Source organism: Amblyomma mixtum, chromosome 2, assembly GCF_055824585.1.
Source record: "Amblyomma mixtum isolate Tamu chromosome 2, ASM5582458v1, whole genome shotgun sequence".
NCBI classification, from domain to species: domain Eukaryota; kingdom Metazoa; phylum Arthropoda; class Arachnida; order Ixodida; family Ixodidae; genus Amblyomma; species Amblyomma mixtum.
This window is the reverse complement of record NC_143013.1, coordinates 297,526,056-297,546,518: the sequence shown is the minus strand read 5'-3', so window position 1 is coordinate 297,546,518 and position 20,463 is coordinate 297,526,056. Positions and strand designations below refer to the sequence as shown.

Below are 20,463 nucleotides of genomic sequence, written 5' to 3'. Positions count from 1 at the left end.
CGTTACGCCGTTCCTTTTTCCTCCTCTCCCTCCATCGACCCCCATCGTATCGGCCGAAAAATAATACTAAAAAGCGAGAAGACAGAAGAACAGAGAACGAAGACAAAAATTAAAAAAAAAAGCACACAGCAGGCGTGGACGGCGAAGCGTCGACGGCGAAGGCAGCTAGAGCAAGAACAATACCAATCATCCCTCGAAAAGAACGCGGGGCCTTTCCACTTCGTTCTTTTTTATATTTTCTTGTTGTATCTTTCTTTCTTTCCCGCTTTTCCCATCCTCGTCGTTTTCCGCTTGAACGAGCGAAACCATCCTTTCTCCTCCGCGACCCTCGCGTCCAGTTAACGCGGCCACCTCGAAACTCGCACGGTCGCGCGAACTGAGATGAACATCGGCGTTGTTACCTGAGCAACGCTGCCCCGTACACTAGCCGCGCGATCGACGAGGCCTGAAGGAAGGCACGAGCGCAGTGTGAACGACAGCCTGATTCAGGCTGTAATGGGTGCATGGCAGCTGCCGAGCCAATTAAGGGTGTCAAAAACGAATATAACCTTTATACAACCATTAGATTACCCCCTCCAGGGCTTGCTTTGCATAATTTCGATTTTTTGGACGCGCAGTAGGCGATACCTTGAGCTGAAAAAATATGTTAACAAGAAGTGACCCCGTCGTAGCGTGCAACTCTCGTTGTTCAAGACTGCCCCTTATTAGTGACAGAAAACGAGCTCGCGCGGATCCCGTTAATCCGTACATACAAGCTCCGCAAGGCTTCCTCGTGATCGCACATGGCATGACGTCCCGAAGCTCCCCATTGGCCGGTCGCAGAGGGATCACACTGCAACTGAATCCCAAGCAGACGAAAACCCACTGCAAGCCGCCTGCGACTACACCGACTTCATCTATATTCAATCGCCGTTGAAAATCTCAGCATATGAAAGGGTGCCTAAGAAAGGTCGATTACTTTCCCTGCTTCTCCTTAAATCGCTTCCAAATCTGTTAATTCAAAAAAATTTCGTTTTTTAATCTTGACGTTTATCCCCGAAAACGGTACGTCACTACGTTTCAAAAACTTTAGCTACACTCCACTGTGAACGCATGCTAACAAGCCGAGTGAGAACGACGTTCTCGCCACGACATATCGGCCACAACACGGGCCGCTGTGTTTTCGATGCAGAGCCACATGACTTAACCATATGGCCCCAGGCACGAACTGCCGCTCCCTTATCTACAACGTTTCATTACGCCTGACGATTACAAAAAGTCGGAGCACGTGACTAGACTGATTGGGGCCACACCACGCAGTTGCGAATAAGCGACGCGACCACGCACTAAAAACAACCACATTATAGCGAGCTCTATTCTGACGGCAGAAGCAAGCAGAAAAAAACGTCTCGGCAAGACATACGGCCATAAGCCGGGAAGGGCTCATCCGCACCACCAAACATAGCAGAAGCGAATACGCGGAACAAAACAAAAAAAAAAACGCCAGGGCGAAAACGGCCCTTCTATCTCTCGCACATTCCATTCGCTTGGCTTAGTGGCACACGCGGCACGCGCGCCGCAGGAACAGAGAACAGTACCGCTTCCTCCGCGTGATTGCAGCTGCCTCGCCGGTAATTAAGCTAATTACGCGCCGATTAGGCGCCGCTAGCTTATCGCGAATCGCTCTTGCCGCTTACTCGTTCGCTCCCCTGCCGTACAACCAACCGCATTGGGACGCGCGTCTCCGCTCGTGTAGAGAGAAAAAAAGAAACAGCAGCCCTCCGTTCCTTCAAAACCTCAGCTCATCTCTAGGTTGTTCATCACGGATCATGCCTGCGGGCAGCTAAGTGCATATGCTATACGCGAGACTGACGTGCTCAGAATCAATCCAGTGTAGATGAATGAGCATAGCCTACCACGATGAGTGTACCACTCGATCGTGTACCAACTCCAACGTTAAAACAAACAAAAAAAAACAAATAAAGCTCGGTTCTTTAGGCGTCTTCAAGCAACAGCGCAAAAAAACACAGACGAGACACATAGAACAAGAACACATAACAAGCGCTGCTGGCTTTAGGCGTGGGACAGTATGCACATTTCCCCGCAAAACCGTACCCTCGGCTGCCGCGCTCAGAGCGCTTAAACGAAAGGCAGATATTTCACGCTATACGCGACGCAGCAATATTGGGAGCTGTTTTGCATTACCCGTTTGAAAGAGGCCGCTGTGTACGACTCCAGGTTAACGCAGCTACGGCGTAACAACGCGCAGTGACTTCACGACAAAGAGCGAAGCAGCATCAGTAGAGAATCCAGAGCTGCGTTTCCTTTTTGTTTTCCTTTATGAAAGCCAACTTCCTCTCCGCGTAATTGTACATGTTAGTCCGAACCATGCTCGTTCGCGTAGAGCACGCGGAAGCGTGAGTCCCGGCCGTAACCAAATCGGGTAAATCAAATTATGCCCAACCCAGAACGCCCCAATTTGCATGGAAGTTAAAATGCGTCGCTTGTAAAAGAAGCAGAGGTTGGCTACATCAATTTGGCATCGTGTACACGCCCTTCCAGAGTCCAACTATAGTTTTGTTCCTCGCGCTAACTCGTTCCCCCGCAATTTATCACTGAGTGAAAGCAAACAAAAAGAGAGACGTCCCGCGACTGCCTGAAACACTTCTTGGAGTCGATCGTGGTCTTCCCTTAACTCCAGCCTCCCATTTCACCATTTATTTTTCAACAGCTGGTCGCGGCGTCGTTGAAATGCGCATAACTTTGCAAAAGGGTGCCAAAATGTATCACTGGAAGCTAAACAACCTAACGAGCGAGTTGAAGTGTTTCACATGAATAATTTTCTCGCACTGTCACCCGTTCGCCATAAACAAGCATTCTGTGCAGTATGTGCAGTGTTACTCTGTACCACATAACATGGGCATGTCAAAAAGTCGACGTCGTCGCAGTTATACCAAACCCATATGCGGAGCAATGGGAGGGTCTGCTGTCCAGCGACTGCCGCGATGACCAGATCGGTTTGATACGGCGAGCTCAGCTGACGGCAGCATCCAGCGGAGCCCTGGAATAGGGGCAACCGACCGTTGCGGATGGACTCATCTGATCGCATAAAAGCACTTGTGCTAGAGCTAAATAAAGTTATCCTATCCTATCCTATTCCGCCGACCGCGTGCAAGAAAAACTGTCATAACACAACCTCTCGTCGCCAATATCGAACTACACGATGTATCGAAACCATTTTCGCGTGCCCCACTGTGCTTCCCGACTGCTCTCCCACCACCATTCTAGGTAAGAATAAACGCCTTGAAGACTGTATGTAGGCCAGCCTGCGAGCGATATCGCTCCATAAATGTCCAATGTTCAGTTTTTGCCGTTACGCTTAGCTCTAACCCCTTCCGCAGTTCTTCCCTCGACCTGCGTTTTAAAGAGCGTAATTCCACATACCAAGGCTGCGGTAGTTACTTCTGTTGCATACGTGGATGGTAGCCTGGCTCCCATCATCATTTCAAGTTCCTCCGAGGAACCGGTTTTTTGGGTCTGTGGGGAGAGCTTAATTTTCATCTCTTTCCTGTTCTACGAGCACAGTCCAGTGTCCAATATGGCGACGCCATTCCACCTCATTGTCCACCTCCCCAGCGCTGGCTGTAGTATGACGTCATGATGACGCGATAGAGACGCTTTAAGAAAGGAAAGTGAGCAAGGTTTCCGTGCTACCTCTGTGGGTGCTATGCGCTTCGCTGGTACTTGAAGATTGGTTGACATGTTCAAGGCGGTGCAGTCCGCTCGTTGAACCCTCCACACTCAACGGGGGAGGGGGTTTATTGAAGAAACTGTGGAAATATGAGAGAGAGAGGAAGAAGGCGCACAGCATGTTTCGTGTTCTTTTTTTTTTCCACTGGCAAAACTGCAGATTTTTCTTGTCTACTCAGCTAGCGAAAAATATGCGTGCCGAAACGAGGAAACGACGTCCCGTATCCCAACACCTATTTTCTTTAATTCTAACTGAATCACGACAGCCGAATCTAAGCAGTCGCTATCACCTCTGCCAGAGGGCGTGAGTCTCGTCTATCGAGGGAGCCGTGCCATCAGTCGATGCGCACAGACAAGAGAATCAATGCTTCTATTCGACCGCCGTAATTCACCATTCGATTGCGCCCACTCAAAAGCAGTAGGCTCTGTTACTTCCACCTCTGAAAACGCCTGATTTCAATCCCGCACTCATTTCAAGCGCGACGGCTCTTCTTCTGCCCTTTGTTCCCAACTCATCTTCCCTATTCGCTTTCTCTTAATTCGGGAGCACTCCTTCGTTATCTGCTGTCGTCTCTTCCACCCACGCTCCGTCCCTGTATTCCCTTCCAGCGCCCAGATTACGCGCGGGAAAAGTGGCAGACACGTGCGGCCTCGGGAATGCACTCTCGTCCAGCTCTGTCCCGTCTTCCCTTCCATCAGCGGGAGCCATCCAGCGTAGCTCATCCCCCGGGCCCGCTAGCCGGCAGGCATCATCTCGCCCTCAGCCAGCTCTTAGCGCAGCGCCCAGAAAAGAATAACAATAAAAGAGCCCCACACCTCCTCTCGGGACTCGAGGCACGAATACGCGCTCAGCACAGGTTGCAGGAACGCCAGGGGAAGAAATTGGGAATAAAGGGAGAAAAGGGGGGAGGGGGCGGTAATAGACGGAGGGACAAAATTACTCCGGAAGACCGCGGTAATACAATATAAAGACAAAAACGCTCGGAAATGCAAGCGCGGTTCTTTGATAAGCGCACGGTCACACACGCGCGCGCGAACACAAGTAAAGGGCCTCGGTGTAGCAAGCAAAAAACGTCGATCGAAGCAAAAGCGCCGCTCACGGCCCCACACATACAGCGGCGGTGCAGCGAGCAAATTGGAAGAGCGCGCGGCGCAACAGCAAATCTGGCCACGGCCACCACCAACCAACCAGCTCTGGGGAAAAAAGAAGTGGACGAGAGGGGAAGCTTGGGGACAGAAAAAGGACGTTCCTCTCACTTTCTTCCCCATCTCCCCCCCCCCCCCCCCCCTAAAGTGCACCGTCACCGCCGACAACGAATACGACGAAGACGACGTCTATACGTGCCCACTTTTACCACGCACAGCTATGCCGCGCACAGGCATACACACACAAGCAGGGAGCTATGCCACCGTCTCCCGTTCCCTAGAGCCGCTCTCTCGGTGACAGTGCCAGCAGCCTGCGCAGATTTGAATTGCAGATCGGAGGCGACGTATAATACGCGAGATTCTCTTTCGTTTTTCCTTCCTCTTATTCTTGCGCGTACGTCCCGCTATAAGATGTACACGTGTGGGAGCGGCGGAAACGAGAGCCGGACCACGACGCGCGAAATTACCGTTCGCACGCCGGAGAGCGCGCGAAAATGCGACCGTCAACAGCTATATGTGTACGCGGTGGCGGGAACGCGAGACAGGACTCCGCCTCGCCGTGGGCATGCACGCAGAAAAAAAAAAGAAGAAGACATAAATAGTGGCGAAGAACTGCGCTCACTGCCCGACATTACTCTCGGGTTATGGTATTATTCGCAGCGGAACAATGCTTTCATTTATTCCGACAGAGGGTAAAAAAAAAAGGAAACATCGCGCAGAGTTCCGAAATCTCGTAGGATGCCGGACACAATTGCAAAACGACTTATAAGTATTTTTGTTTATCGTTCCTTCTGGCTGAGACCTCGCTTCGCAAACGCGGAGTTTCTTATCAAACCTGTACCTATAGACGGGAAACTTTCCTTGTTCATCTAAAGACACGGCCGCCGGATTTCATTTGGTGCGTCCTTCAGACACACTCTCTCTCCAATGAACGAAAAATCTAAACGTTCAAGCTCGCCAGACCCGCACACGAAAACCCGCTCGGTCTACGGTGCGCGACCTACAGCAATCTTTCGACGACAAATTGATATGACAGCATTCAATAAAGGACACCATTAGCTGCGCTCGAAAAAAAAACAACGCAGGTAGGAGTGCCTATGTCGCAAGATTCCATTACCCGCATCGAGCTTCACATTTAGTCTCCTGTAAGGACAGTGCTTTATTCTTTCTCTTTTCAGTTGCTTTTCGTACACAGCGGGGCAAAGTTGGGATCAGAGGAAGCGAAAGCGATGAAAAACAAAGGCTCCTGATTAGATCAACATTGATAACAACCAGTGATAACAACGAGCACATCATGAACTGAAGCATCTCAAGAACGCCAACTTTGCTCACGCGCGGCAAGAACACAGAAGGCTTTACGTTTACTGATCGAAAAGATAGTTTATGGGGTTTAACGTCCCAAACAACTCAGGCTATGACTGAGGACGCCGTAGTGAAGGGCTCCGAATTATTTCGACCAACCGAGCTTCTTGAACGTGCACTGACATCGCATAGTACACAGGACATCCATCGCATATCCATCGAAATGTGACAGCCGCTACTGGGACCGAACCCACGTCTTTCGGGTCAGCAGCCGAGCGCCATAACCACTGAGCCACCGCGACGGGGTAATCAAAAAGAGCCACGACACACCATCGAATACTTGAAATATGCGCTGGTGTTTCTGAACGCAGGCTCGAGTGAACGCAAGCACTCAGCGGTCAGATGAGGCTGCTGAGAGCGTCATTTACCGTCACCAAGGCGAGAAGCCTCGATTTGCTTGACGCTCGCAATGCTGGCGCTGTCACTATAGCCGCGGCGACGCGGCGAGTATTCGCACGCTGATCGTACGCCAGAGCGCACGCACGATTTTCCGCCACGGTAAGACCTGTCGCGGTCGGTCGTATCTCCGACGCGCGGTTCCGCCGAATCGAACACACGAGTTTCGCAAGCGTAAGCCTTGCCTTTCAGTAGCCTCCTTACAAAGACTTCGCGTAAAGGAACTGCGATAAGGTGTAAAAAAAGTAAGCCTTTCAAAGCAAAAAAAAAAAATGGATATCGACCGAAATAAGAGAGCCATCGGCAAGGCACTGAAAAGCAGCTCCTCCATGGCCATTTGTTTGTAGGGTTACGAGCACCAGCAGCTGCCGTCGGAGAACTCAGAACCGCAAGAAGGAGAGATGGGTGTTCATGCGACAGCCACTATACAGCTGTTCTGCGAACTAAGTCATTTTACTTAGTGACGCTAAAAAATGAATATTCATGAAATACTTCCGCTCCTGTTCTCTCCCTCAACCGTCGCGCATGTCCTCCCCATCGCTAGAAGCCAACCAAGAGAGAGAGAGAGATGGCTGCACAGCTTCGAACAGGAGGATCATCGAGGCATCTCATCGAACAGGGCTGTACTCAAACACGCCGCCGGCGGGCAGTGCCATCGCCTTGCACTGACCTCACAGGGCAGGAAGAGTGAACTAAACGCCTACGACAACAGCAACGAGGCGTCCAGTGCTTGCGGAAGCACGTCCGCATGCACCGCGTAGCACAGCAGGCGACGTGCCACGCCCCCTTTCCGGTCGGCGAAACTTGAGCTTGGCAGGAAGCAGCGGATGCAAGAAGACAAACTGTGTCGTGCAAGTTACGGCACAGCTAACTTACTGACTTACTATAGTTTGAGGTCGAAAGAAAAGGAGACCTCGCCCGCATGGTTGTTACAATAAACTTCAGCCGACCTGAATCACATGTAGCATAACGGGTACCGCTACCGCTTACCGGAACGTGGCGCCATCTGGCGCCCTAGGGCAATCTGCGCATGCGCAGTGGCGGCTCGCGGTGCGCGCTATGCTAAATGTATCTATTCTTGCCTTTGCGAACGCGGTATACCCACTCGTTACAAAGCACCGACACAGCTAGAAACGTCAAGTGCGATGCGCACACAGACAGCGGAATCAATGACTTTGGAATCAGGTACTCCGTTTCTTCGTAAGAATAACTTCCCGCACTGCTGACGGCGAAAAAGGAGGCAAAACCGCGCAGAAAGGTGCAGTTCCTCGCAGGCTAAATACGGCAAGTGCTAACCCATGCTAAAAAGATGCGGAAAAGTAACAACAAAAAAGAGCGTTTCAAAACGTTCCCCCGATCGTTCCGGAGGCACTCGGAAACTATCCATGTGCAACTGAAAATACGCAAGACATAAAAATGAACATTAGCTAGTGCCGTCTGCATAGTCCCTCTAACATGGTCGGTCCCGAAAAGTATCTGGCATTCCCTGAAGGAACCGAACGAGCACGTGACAGCAAACGCAAGAGAACGGAAACGTATGCGAAAGATAAAAGATTTTTACTGAGAGAGAATAAATTTTTAAATTGCAATTTCAGCCTCCTGTCCGGGACTTTTGATTTTTACCGAGAAGTTAGTGAGAGAAACTCCAAGACGTGCGTGTACGTGTCCGATTTTTCTTCCTCACTGCTTGGTAACCGCGCTAGCTTACTGCCGGAAGGTGGTGGATACAAAGAGGCCATAGCGATCTTCACGCTCCGGAATATGTGTTATCACCCCTAAAAGTTAGCCGTTAATCGTTCTCAACGCGCACCCTCCTCCCTCCCCCCCTACCCATCCCAGTCCGCTAGAGCAGTACCGACCGGACGACACCGCTAAGATAGGAGGCGCTAATGACCGGGGATCCTTGCTCGATCAATTAACGGCGATCCTGCGAAGGCGAAGAATGAGAAAGAGAGAGAGAGAAAAAGCGGAAGGGTGAAGGGACGGCAAGGAATTCGTACTGGAGAAAAGAAATGAATAAATCCCATCATCCACCCGTTAAAGGACTCAATTACCTCTGCGCGTCTTCTTCAAGGCTTTGACAGCCGCAAGCGCTTCCCCATTTTTTTTTATCATGTGGAGGCGCCAAGTCTAAAAGATAAAGAAAGCCCCGCTTGAGTCACTCCCTCCACACTAAGATCGTCCCGATGTAAGCGAATCCGCAGCAGCGATCTCGGCGTTCATTCAAACCTTACTCCGGCCAAACAGTCCCTGAGCTAACCTGCCTCTAATCCCGTTCATGTTTGCTGAAATCAAATGTGTGCAAAAGGTGTGCTCGCATAGACCATAGACGCCTCGCATAGACCACAATCAAAAAGTAGCTGTTCCACACTGCCGCACAGTGACCTGCTCTAATTCCTTCCTCCCTAAAACATGTCGTGACTGGAATAATCTTTCACCCACAGCCACCTGTGTTAGCGACACTGCGCGTTTTAAAAGCAAATTACTCGCACTGTTAGAATCAGACCAATTGTGATATGTTGTTTACTCATATATAGACTACATAAGGTTTTTTTTTTTTTTGTAATCTTTTTATTTATTTCTTTTTACTCCTGTACTTTTGTTCTCAATGTTTTCGTCATCTGTCTCTAGGATCTTTCAATATTGTTCGTATATATAGCCCTGTTTTTGATCTATGTATTGTTTTCTTCACTGTCCCACCCCCTCTGTAATGCGAAAGCCCTGAGGGTAAAATAAATGAAATGAATGAAATGAAATGAAAAAGCTGTGATGAAGAAGCCTAGCGTTTGCACAGAGTGAGGCTTGTCACTGTTAAGGTCGTACCAGTTTTCTCTAGCTGATCACCGACTGGCTGAAACAGACCTCCCTACATTCTTCAACATCGCTGCAAGCAGCACTGCAAGCATTTCGTGAGGTGCCGGGCGCGCCACACTGCTGCTAACAGGTCACGGAAGAGGTAGATGCACGGGAAAACGCAGGAGCAATGCAGCAAATCAGAGTAAATATACAGCACTGATTATTAATAGAGTGACATACCAAGCTACTACAGTGGAATCTCGTTCACTGGAACCCGCTTAATTCGAACTTCCGGTTTATTCGTACCTCAGGACCCGTCAGCGCCACGCGTTTACTAAAGGGCGCGCAATCGGGCATTCTTTATTTCGACTACGCATAGCTGGAGAAAGGTTCCCTTGACTGCATTATCGTGATGCGATTGTAATACGACCTGTTGGTTACTGTTTAAACTTCCACCACTTAAATTTTAGTCCGAAAAAAAGATGGGGGGAAGTGAGGACGTAACAAAGCAAACAAACGAGCTTTTAGTTCCCGAGCTAAACAATACGCAAAGGTAAAGCCAAGGTAAAGCCGTGAAAAGAAAAGAACCACATGCAAACCGCAGCGAACCATACTGAAAAATAATAAACACGGCTGGTAAAATAGGATCCTCCATGAAAAACATGAAGGCAAGTTTTCTAGCAGGATGTGAACAAAAAAATCATACGGAGCTTATGTCTTTCTATCATTTTTTTTTTTTTTTCAGGAGTGAAGTGAACAACTTGCATGCGCCTGAAAGACAGCATTTCAATAAAACTTGACTAGAGAAGGTGGCGCGAAAATAAAACTAAAACTCTTAAAGTACAGCCCACCGCGACATGTAATTAACGAAGTCACGGCAGTCTCGCAAAGCTGGACAGCTTAACTGTCAGGCAAGAAAGGGAAGCGAGACGCGTCTAGAGCTTCAATTAGCAAGATTAAAAACTGTGGGAGAGACGTGTCAGCACCAAAGTGAGCTGCCACTAATGAGCCAGAATAACCGAACTCTTGTAACAAGCTACTGATCGTCCATAGAACACGTCTAACTATAAACGATTAACTTCGAAGTGATGACATCTTTCGGTTCGCGGTAAAAATAGACCGACACAAATTTAACGGTGACAGGCGGCCATGAGAGACCCAGTGGTCGTCGCGTACGTGTTACTGCGCCAAGATACACCCCCCCCCCCCCCCTTTTCTGCTTTCGCTCCTCTTCCTTCTATCATACAACATTGCAGACAGGAAATTCCAGCCTGCGAACGAGCGCTGTCACTAACCAAAAGCAGTGAACATACAGCAGAAGAAAAATAAAGCTCCAAGAATAAGCCAAAGCCAGGCAGACGACGGCGGCGCGGCGACACAGGCGCATTCTTCGATCGCAAGGATTCGCACGTTCCTTCGACTCAATCTCTGGGCCGCATTTTGTAATGATGCACTTCATTTGGCCCTGACGTCCATCATGACGGAACAACAGAAGGTGGGGAAGCAAACGGTCAATCACAGAGACTGAGCCTGTCCGGCCGCGGTGTCAATTCGTACCACAACCGGCGGTGACTATCATAAAAATGGTCTATAGACCCTTTATAGACTTCTCATAGAGTCTGTTGCCTTCCTATAAATATTTCTTTTCGTCTATTCATAATCTATAGACTGTCTATTGACAATCGACTAATATTGTATGGCCATAAATCTATAGACTGTCTATAGCCTGTCTATAGCATTTGTATTGCCTACAGAGTGTTCTCTACGATTTGTCTACAGGGAGTCGATAGGCTTTATAGACCGAAGTCTATGTACAGTCAAAAGACTGTCTAAAAAAAAAAAAATTGCAAGGGCTGCAGTTTCTTTTTGCTGCGACAAGATTGGCACCGATAAAGTTCGATAAAGGCACTGGCAGCAGCGACCAACGGGAGAGGAGCAAATAAAGGTAAAATGAAGTTGATTGTTGTAAGCATAGACCTTTGAATCTCCCAGTATATACCGTAACCTATTTTGCGACTCAGTTTTCAATGCGAGCAATCGCTACAACGAACATGTGCTCACGGAACAAAATCTTTAATCAAAACGACATCACTTCGCGCCCTGAACGATTAGGCACCAGCGATTTGTATGTCGCCAGTAAAGAACAAAAAAAATCTATCCGTTCCGCTCCGTACTCCGCAAAACTGCAGATGTCCATCGTTGACAACCTCCGCGCGGTTACACTAAAACTAACGTCATTCGTTTCTTGACAATTTGCGACCGCCACACATGGAGACGGCAACTTGAGACCTGGACTGAAATTGGTATTGGTACGCGCAGTTTAACGTACCGAAGCGAAACACGGGCTATGAGAAAAATAAATTAATAAACCTAATCTTCAAACCTCGCCGTTCTTTTTCTTCTTTCTTTCCAGATGTAAGCGCGTGACACGTACACCAGAGTCAGTTCTTTAATGACCTTTAACGGGAGAAAGTTGTGCGGAAGACGCAGAAACAAACAAAAAAAAAAACCCAATCCCAGCAGACCGGGAATCCAGTTCGATACGTAATGAATGAGGTGAAGGCTGTCTCACAGGGAAACGGGGACACACTTCCGATCTTTTGCGCTCAGAGCAAAATTCGTTCTCTCTCCCACCCCCTTCTTGTCTTCATTTTTATTTCCATGCCAGTTTTCTCCACGCGGGTCTTCATCTCCGGCTTCATTTTCTGCGCGCCTGTACGCTTAAACCATCGCGAACAGAATCCGCTTAAAGCAAAAGGGCGTCACAGCTTAGTGAAAGGAAAAACGCACAACTATAAAAAAAAAGAAGAAGAAGACGCCTGCCTGTCCGCCGCCCGCGGAGAAGCTACACGCCAAGGAGAAAGTTATACGTCCGGGCCCTTTCGTTTATTGAGAAGTGAGCCTGCAGCTAATTAAAAACGGTCCGAGATAAAGCAAACGCACACAGGCACCGCAGCGAGTGATGGCCGGTTAATGTTTTTCTGTTTTCATTAATTACGCTTCTTACACACACTACACGAGGCCCCGTTCCTTCTTCGCGAGGCAGAAAGACGGGGAGGGGAAAGAAAGAGAGAGAGAGCCTGTTCCCTCATTTTTGGTGGCAGACAAAGAAAAAATTAAAAAGACGAACCTGGACTCATTAGTGCCCACGACTTGTGTTTGGCCGGCGCTTCCGCCTCAAGCTTTCTTATCCACATCTTTTTCGTTCTCGAAAAATCCTCATCACCCCCCCCCCCCCCTCCTGGCACAGCACCGCGAGGACTCGCTGCGCATTTTTCTCCCTCCAACTCACTCAAGCTTTCATTTTTGCCGCAGGCTGCGTCTGTGTGAGTGGCGTGTGCGAGAAGGGGGGGGGGGGGGGGGGGGGGGGGGGGGGCTTGAGCAAGTAAGATAGCAAGCCCCTCTCAAAAGCAGATGACGCAAGGCGCGCACTCGCAGCAGAATCAAAGCAAACAGAGCGAACTTATTTTTGACAGAGTTTTTCCCGGCAGCTGCGCCCGGCCGCGTGCGGGACGCTGGAAACACCAAAAAGGCAAGCGGCGGCGGCTCCTCCGTCCTGCCGACCGACTCGCCGACCGAACCGGCCAAGCACGAAAAAAAAAAAGATAAACAAAAAAAAAGAAGAAACCAGCGAAGCAGGCCTGAACGTCAATTAAGGCACGCGCGCCGCACTTGGCGAGCAGCGGCTTCTTCTGCCCAGTGCGGTATTGCCGGTGAAGTTTCGAAAGCAGCGCGCAGTGCTGCCGCCGACGAACGGCCGCAAAAGAAGCTCAGACACGGTTCATCGTCGCCTTTGCATTTTTGTTCAATCTTTTCTAATCAGTTCTCTGGAACTTTTTAAACAAGCCTCTTCGAGGGCAGGAACTGCCCCAACTGCGTAATGGTCAATGCAAGATGGCGAATCGCCGCTAAATGTTGAAGGGCAGTGATACCTAATGCAATGTAAGGGCACAAATCTTGGCAAAAACCGCAGGTCCCGTCACCTAGAAGCGTGTAAGAAGGTAGGCTCTCATAACTTTCCCAACCTGTTTTACCATCAACATTTGATGTGTTGATTACTAACGTAATTATGAGCTTTTCATTGCAAGCATCCAAGCACAGTCTTGGTCAAAAGTCCTCAGGCGAAAGCCCTTTTGTTCTACCCTCATTATGGAGCTATGACGGCATCATTTAATGCCACAGGGACTTGAAATGCTAGAGGAAGGTTTTTTTCTGACGGTAGAGAAGCTTGCTGCTTGACGTGCTTTGTTAATCCTCCGATACAGGGGGAATTAAAGGGACATCCATTCCAATACAAGTGAGCACTGTGGCCTAAAGATTTCTGACGGAGGATGTACAATCGTCTCCACATACAATCACGCAATTATATCGTTCTTCTTTTTTCTGAATGTAGTAAGATAATTTGAAATTTTTCTGTGGGCGAACTTATTAATGACAAAAGACTGGTGTCCTAAGCAAGCTTGCCAGTTTTGGTCCAATGCTCCGCTACAGTGAGAATTAAAGGAACATTCATTCCACTACAAGCGATCGCTATGGCCTCAAGACTTTTGACGGGGAATGTACATTCGTCTCCTCATACACTCACGCAATTATATCTTTCTTTCTTTTTTCGAATGTCGAGAAATAATTTGAATTTTTTCAAAGGACGAATTTACTAGTGACAAAAGGCTGGTGTCCTTGGTAAGCTTGCCAGTTTTTTGGCCATCTTGTCAAGCAAGTTACCCGGTCCAGTGACCGCTAGGGCGGGCGTAATTTGTTTTTCGACTGTTCCTTCTTGAAATGACAACTAACCAGTAGCAGTCGACTCCAGAAAACGGGTACGAGTGAAGATTCCCGAACTGCACACTCGAAAAGCGTCGATAAGCCGACAAAGCACCCATTCAGCAGAACTGAGTAAAAATAAATGCAGCATAACAAGAGCGTCGCCCCCTGCTTTCCAAGGCTACATGAACGCAAATTCCTGACCCTCTGTCTCTTTGTTCTCAGGCACGGAGTAGCTATATCCACCGTGTACATTCTACCTGTACTTCGGACACCAGGCAGTCAAAAGAAAAAAGTATAAGCTAAAAGGATAAAAGCTGCGTCCTGTGTTGCATATATATTGCTTTATCATCAGTATATCGAGAAGCAATAGATAAAAGATCGGTGCGAATCGATGCGGCGGCATTCTCGCGAATCGACCAAAGCCCGTGATAAACCGGCACGGGTGACAGGCGACGGTGGGGCGAAAACTCTCCTCTCCTGAAAGAAAAGCCGCCCATCAACGACTTCATACCTTCGTTCTTATTGGTACCGCCTAATTACGAACAGAGTAGTCGACGAGGACTGTTAAGCCCCCGCTTCGACTTCCCGATCAGCAAAATACAAACCTAACGCAACACACACACACAACAAGAGGCATGCCTACAAAAGTTACCCGACGTATTCCCGCGGGCAGCTACATAAGAGCCCCCGGTGAAGGACTCGTAATGTGTTTTATAGAACGAGCTTCACGCGTCGCGGGCAGCTCCGACAGCGAAGCGGCGGCGGCATTTGTGCATCTAATGTGCGCTTTTAACGGCTTGTGCGCTGCTCTGCTTGGCTCGTACGTCTTTCTCTAGACAGCGACTTCCACGCACGCATTTAAAAGCGCTTACAAAGGGGTAGAGATACGGAAAACGCTAGAAAAAGCCTGCGAATCACCGTCCAAAAGCACAACAAAAAAATGCAGTAACAACAAGATTCCGAAGAGAGAACAAAACTTCGGGTGAACAGAGTGCCCGACCGGCAGACAAGAGCTAAAAGCGCGACGGAGCAACAACTGCGCACTGTCGGAGTCGTCGCGAGGCCAAAGTAAAAAGAAAAGGGCAGGGCGCAAAGGCGGACGCAGCAAACTTCCCTTGGCAGGTCGCCACCGCAAATCGTGATCAATGCACATTCGAATGTTCCGGGCGCGCGTTCTGCCTCGTTCGAAGGCCGGCCCCACGCACACACACGCATCCCGGGCTCAGTTCACGCCCGCTGAGAGCCCCCCACACACAGACACGCCGAGCGTCGACGCGACAACGCACCACACTCTCTCTCTCTCTCTCTCTCTCAGCGTGCCTCCTCTGTTCCGGCTCACACGTCTCTTTCATCTTCGTATATACGATTGTCCTCCCGCTTCCTCCTCCTCCTGCCTTTGTCGTCGGCACACTGTGCACCCCCCGCCTCCAGCCACACATAGACGACGTCGCTCTTTTCCGATGCCGGGTCGGAGCAGAGCAGAAAGATCAATGCTCCGGCATTTGTTGCGGTGCGCGCTTTCATGGCATTGTCGACACACACACACACAGACAAAGGAGAGCGCAGTATAGCTTTGCGGTCTGGCTACCGCCGTTCTTCTCCCGGCGGCGCCAAGGGAAAACGTCGGCGTTAAGTATAGACTGCGGCGCTGCTGAGTGCGGTTCGGTCGCTGTACAGCTCGACGCTCGGTCCGCTCGGAGAACAACCTGACGCTGATTGCGCGCCCGTTATCGTAACGACGAGCCCGCCTTCTGGAGGAAAGAGCGCTTTTTACCCCAGGACGCGTTCTGGCTGCTGATGTTACGACACTCTTGGGTGGCATGCATAACGCCAAGGTCTTTTTTTTTTTTTACCGGCGTTTTCTGATGATGTCAAACTTCAAGATAGCAGCCGAGGTGCTTTGGGAAGACGAGAAGAAGCGGAGCGAGAAGACAACTGCCAGATTTACGACAGCGTGGAAACGCGACAAACGAACAGCAGGGGATAAGCAATGGCGAAAGTTTTCAATACAGCAGTAGCGTGGTATGCACTGCTTTGTTTTTTTTTTTTGTTTTTTTCACTCACCGTAGGGTTCTATTTTGCCGTATCGGCTATTCGGCACAAAATCATGTTGATTCATACAATGTGAGGGCCACGCAACGAAACTTGTCGCTGATTGCAACAACAAAACAATAGACCGTTGTATTGACTATCGTCAGGCCGAACTACCAGGTGATTAACGATCCTCTTTAAAACACCTGAAGGGGTCGCTATTCCCGCAGCAAGAGAGAAGTGCAGAGAAAGAAGGAAGAAGCGAGGAGGCTAACGATTCCCGTAGTAATCGTTAACGTTTCCCTACAAGCACTGTTGCTTCAAGCAATATTTTCTGCGACGTGCAGGGGGCGCTAGCAGACTGAGACAAAAAAAAAAAGCGAAAATAAGAGTACCCTCCCGCCATTTCTTATGCGCGTAGTCTCAACAGCTCCAGCTGAGGAAAACCAGACGTACAGAGGGCAAAACACATGCCTAGAACAACCAAACTCTGTGTTCCGCCGCTCCCAAAGCCGTTGGGACAAAGAAGGAAAAAAATGGACGATTAAATTCTATGAGTTTAACTGCACATGTTTACATCCAGACCATTTTTAACCAAATCTTATCGCTAGCTATCGCGTGATCAGCCCGAAACAGGCTCAGAACGTGTTCTAGACATGCGTTTTGCCCTCTGTACATATGCCCGTACACTCGCAAGCGACGTCCCCTTTGGCCCCGTCCAACCTTACACAGCATACCTAGGCCGTGGTCGACGAGCGGAAAAGCGCCTACCGGCGAAACGGGGAGACCACAGGCCAGAGAAGAGCAACGGGTCAGAACACGTGCCCCTTCGGTGTTCTCACACATCACCGCCGCCCACGTTACCCTACAGAAACCGAGAGAGCCGGGCACAAAGCGGGGCTTCGGAGGAAGGAAGAAGGGAAGCAGAGAGGGACGGGGTTGTATGCGCAGGAGAAAGGCGTGCCCAGGAGCGATATCTCTCCAGACCTGGGACAATTCAAGAGTCCACATCGCCGCACGGATCGAAGTCGGTGCAAGGCGAACACAAAGCCTTCTTCGCCTATCGCGACCGGGGAAAGGAAAGCAGGAGGAGGAGGAGAAACATCCAGAAAGGGTAAGGGGGCAAGAGCTGCATGCCGAGAGGGACTCGACGGAAGGGAGCGGAGCAAGGGACAGGTCGGGAAACGAGGAAAGAGAGAGGGAGAGGGGGGAGACAAGCAGTTCGGGAGCGAAACCATCTAGGAGGGGTGATGAGGAAGGTAGCGGGCCCCGTAACGGGCGCGCCGCCGAGACGCAACAAAAGACCGGAATGAAAGAGCCGTCCAAAACAATCGCAAGCGTCGCTGCTGCGCGATGCGTGCGTTTAGGTATCAAAACACATGGAAGAAAAAATAAATGAAAAAATCGAAGGGGACTTTCGCTAAAGTTTAAACAGCGGACAATGCCAACCGGAATCACAGGAAAAGGCTCGGGCGGCTTCGGGGCCTGGGAGGGACGTGCGAGGCGAAACAGTGCGTGGAGCCGGTGTAAACAAACGTCCATTTTTCAACGCAGTTTCTCCAACGAAGCAGCGCACAGAAGAAGGAACAAGGCGTGAAGTAAAGAGAAATTTCTTGGAGGCTTTTGTTTCTGCGGGCTCGCATCTACCAGGTTAGTTCTTTACAGCCGCGATGCCCGCAAGAAAAAAAAAAGCGCGGGTGGAAAGGCGACGGTTGCTGCAGTCTTTGCGATACAAATTCATTGCCTCGGCGCCGTCCTTTTTCTCTTTAATTCTTTTTCTTTCTGACAGGAAAAATAAGGGGTTGGGGGGGGGGGGGGGGGTGATTCCAGTATCTTTGCTCTTTGCGTTTGCGCAGAACAAAAGAGCCGGCTCGCGTCTGCCACAAATAACATAATAAAGAATACCGCAAGATGACTGCCTAGATGATGACACCGCGTGGTTCTTACTTTTAACATCTTTTCTTCTTTTTCCTTCCTCCAGCAACATGTCACTATTGTTTTGCTCCTGATGTTACTTCTTTTATACCAAAGCTGCCACTCCGAAATGGAGGGCCAGAATCGTGCGCGGACTCGCGACGACAACAACCGGAGCAATGCGAGCGGTTTCAGACAGAGCTGTCCTTTTTTTTTTCTTTTCGTGATCCCAAACGACTTCACTGGACCGAATCCAAATCGCTGCGTCCTAAAAACTGACTACCCTGCGTACGCTTTGCAGACGCAGTGTGAACATACAGACAGGGTCATTTGGTCGAATTCGGACAAATGCCGAGGCATTGTAGCTGTCAAAAAAGGGCACGGGCACTTCTAGCTCCATGCCATAACCGCTCTGGCTTCATTGCCCATTGTGATGGTCACTGCACCAGTAGGCGCCATACACAGGACTCGAAGGACTCAAAGTCTATATCCACATTTATTGCTACGACGTCGGAAGATAACGGCACGGTACATTGCCCACATTTTCCATAGCAAATCTTATCGAGTTCCGCCGACCCGTTTTTTTTTTTTTTCGTCTTGTAAAGCGTGCACCACCGCATAAATATGTTCGTGGAGGCAAAGCCTAACCTCCAGGCTACTTCAAAAAAAAAAAAAAAAAGAAACATTGGATGTGCTGTTGAAGCTCACAGTAAACTGTGACACATTTCCAACTAAAAGTTTTAGATGGAGATGTGTCACAGTTTACTATAAGTTATCAAATCCAACAAGACAGGCATTTCTGTGGAAATGTTCAGCTGCTGAAGCTGCCTAAATGTGTGCATGTGCACAAAAATGCTGACGAAGCTGTCAATAGCAAACTGTGCCAAATGCAAGCTGCGAAAGGAGACTGCAGCGAAGACGGGCGAAGCCTAACGTATTCGGAAGCCGCAATGTCTCCCTCCGCCCGCCAGCACGCGTGTCAAGTTCCAGCTACGCTCAGCGCGAATCCGCCACCGCCGAAGAGAAGTTCGCGCCCATTCGCGTTCGCACCGGGGCAGAAGAAGAGAATGGGGGGGGGGGGGGGGCTTCCTGCGCATCCATCCATCCAGCCACCCGAGCGTGCATCCATTCGGCCGGATCCAGCGGCGCTCACCTCTGATCTCGTGCCGCTTCGGGTACCCGCGCGCCACCGTCGAGAAGCAGCGAGAGCTCGCTCGCTCGGTTCAGCCAAGGTTATCTATCTGGGTTCGCGCTCCTTTCTCGGCTCGACAGTAGAGCTGCTGCTGCTGCCCGAGCTCGTCTTCCCTGCACTTCTCGCAATTCACTTTGTTTTCTTTCGCGCCCTTCTTTCTTCGCTTGCCACTTGTCTGCGCACAGCATCGCTCCCCGCGCCGACATTTCCATCCTTCTTTCTGCCGGTGCCTAAATCGCGAGGGCTCGTTTTGCATGCCTCTGGCTTCGGGCTCGAATGAAGGCAGACTGGAGAGGAGGTGCAAAAAAAAAAAAAAGGAAACAGTTGAACGAAACACACCCAACGTTTCAGCGCCTAGAACAAAACAGCCCGGTCAAACGCCGTGCCCGGTAGGCGAGAAATTCTCTCGAGCCTCCGCTGGAGATATCGGATGCAGAAACACGGTTGCCTCACATTGGAAACCAACCGGATGAATACAGAAAAGGAAAGAGTGGCGCGGGGGGGGGGGGGGGGGGGAGAAACGCGGGACAATACAATAAAAAGCGCTTACGAGGTAAACGCAACCGCCTTGCAAGCTGACTGCTCTCTGTCAGGCAGAAACTACGAGAAAGAAACGCGAGAATAGACAAAACACGGGGGTAAACCGAGACCAGGGGGGTGAAGTTAAATGTGGCCACGGTCAATGCGTAAGCGCAAGTTAGGGGAGCCGCCAAAGCCAGAAATGCGAGTTAAGGAAAAAAAAAGAATAACGCAGAAAAAATTACCTTGTGGTTACAAGAAGGCTGCTAACACAGCGGCAAAAAAAAAAAAAGGATGATGCAATACAAGAAAGCTAAGGCACGCTAGAAAAAGGCGAGAGACACCGAAACACGTATCCTAGGAACATGAAAGAAATTACTAAGTAAAAAGCTCACAGAAAAAAATGTTACGCTCTAAGATGCTGTAACAAGTGCACCGAAAGAATGAAAGAGTGCCAAGGCGAAAAAAATCAACAAGAAATACCCAACACCAAATAAAAACTCCCAGGCTACAAGAACAGAAAAACAAAAGACAACCAGAGCGAGAGACTTGGGGGGGGGGGGGGGGGGGGGGGGGGCAAAGGCAGTCATGTAAGCGCGGAAAAACTCATTCGA

At 49.7% G+C, this 20,463-nt stretch overlaps 1 protein-coding gene across 2 annotated transcripts in view; it reads right to left on the bottom strand.

Moving 5' to 3' along the window:
* The window catches only part of Plod (procollagen lysyl hydroxylase), a 125,382-nt gene that overhangs the window by 23,645 nt on the left and 81,274 nt on the right, over window positions 1-20,463 (bottom strand). The window lies entirely within an intron of this gene.